Here is a 1,609-nt window from a genome sequence, read left to right as displayed (position 1 = left end):
TGTTACGGTCCCAGGGAATATTTTTAAATCAACGAATGAAGGAAACACCCCCGTCTTCTCCTTAGCAGATTTCTATGTATCCAGTTTTCAGGAGGAATTTCGAAGCACACGTAGCAACTTTGCAAAACTGGGTGTTTTGTTTTTACAGATCTGGTTCACAGTGTGGCATTAGGGCAGAAGTCTGGATGTCCTCTGCCACCGCTAAGAGGGACCTTTAACGCTCACCTGCCCCACGCACATCTCCACTTGGTGGTGGGGAGCAATCCATTCTCCTGTCTTCCCCAGGAAGCGACGCCTGCGGAGTGCCAGCAGCTCGGAGCACAGCACGGGCCAGACGCTGCCTTGATGCCCTGACTCGGTCTCCATTAAGCAGCTTTGCCAGGGGCCGATCCTGCGGCCGGGGGCGCTTGCCAGCTCCGAGGGGTCTGGTGTCCTGGGGCCATTTCCAGAGGGGGGCTGGCCCATCACGCCTCCGTCTTTTACTTTCTTCCCACGTGTGCCTCTCTGACGTTTGCCTCCCGTGTTCATTTTCCCAACCCCCAACCCAGCTCTCACTTTAGGAAGCGACGTTGAAATAATCGGATAGATGTTTTTAGTATAATTTCTGAGCTAGGCACTGGATAAATTGTTATTAAGAAAGACTACATGTAAAGCAAGATTGCCACTTATGAACGTGGATGCTGGAAAGAACACCAGGACCTCGTGTGACCCTGACCCTCTCTTTCAGAAAGAAGCCACGTTGTCACCGCCAAGGAGGCAGAAGCTCCCAAACAGCCTGAGGACAACAGCTCCATGGTGTGACCGTCCTTCTTGTCAACTCCCAGTGCCACGCGCCCTCACGATCACAGGGAGCCCTTATGATATGCACCAGGAAGTATTTCTTGAAAATGGGTTCACAGACACGAAATCTTTATAATAATGGGTGTATATGTAATAAACACTATGCAAGTGCCAGCTTTTGTTTTTACTATTTTTATAGTCATCGACTTACATTAGTAACAGATATTAGTTGATTTTATAAAAAAATTAATATGTATTAGTACATATCCACTATCTATAAAACTAATCCATTAACAAAATACACCGCATCATTATTTAAGGGTCGAAGGTTGGTAAGTTTTATGCCAAACGGCAGAGAAAGTAAAGATGAGCGTGAAAAGAGAAAGGCAGACAGAAACCGAACTCCCGTGCATTTGGGGTGAGGAGACATGAGGGGAGGCAGAGGTGACTACACGGCAGATGGCTTCCGGTCAGGTCGTGAAGCTTCTCGCCATTTGGTAGAAACGATGTGTCCCTTAACATCCCCCCTTACCTGAGTACCTGTCGATGTGAATCGCCTCGAGACCGAGCACCTTCCCTGCTTCCGGACTCGGGAGGGAATCGTGGTTAAGGGCTCTGGGATGTCCCTGGTTGTGTGTGTGTGTATGTGTGTGTGTGTGTGTGTGTGCGTGTGCACATTTTAATTTTTGCAAACACTGACGGGGATATTTAAGGTAATACAAGTCGCTTCTAACGTGGACTCGGGTGGCTAAGGAGGTGGTGAGTTCGCTGCCCACCGGGGGCTCACGAGCGCACGAACTCTTGACAGCCCCGGAGGTGTGACGCGTGC

The sequence above is a fragment of the Pteropus vampyrus genome, unplaced genomic scaffold (assembly GCF_000151845.1).
Source record: "Pteropus vampyrus isolate Shadow unplaced genomic scaffold, Pvam_2.0 Scaffold298, whole genome shotgun sequence".
Classification (NCBI taxonomy): Eukaryota; Metazoa; Chordata; class Mammalia; order Chiroptera; family Pteropodidae; genus Pteropus; species Pteropus vampyrus.
This window is presented reverse-complemented; position numbering follows the sequence as displayed.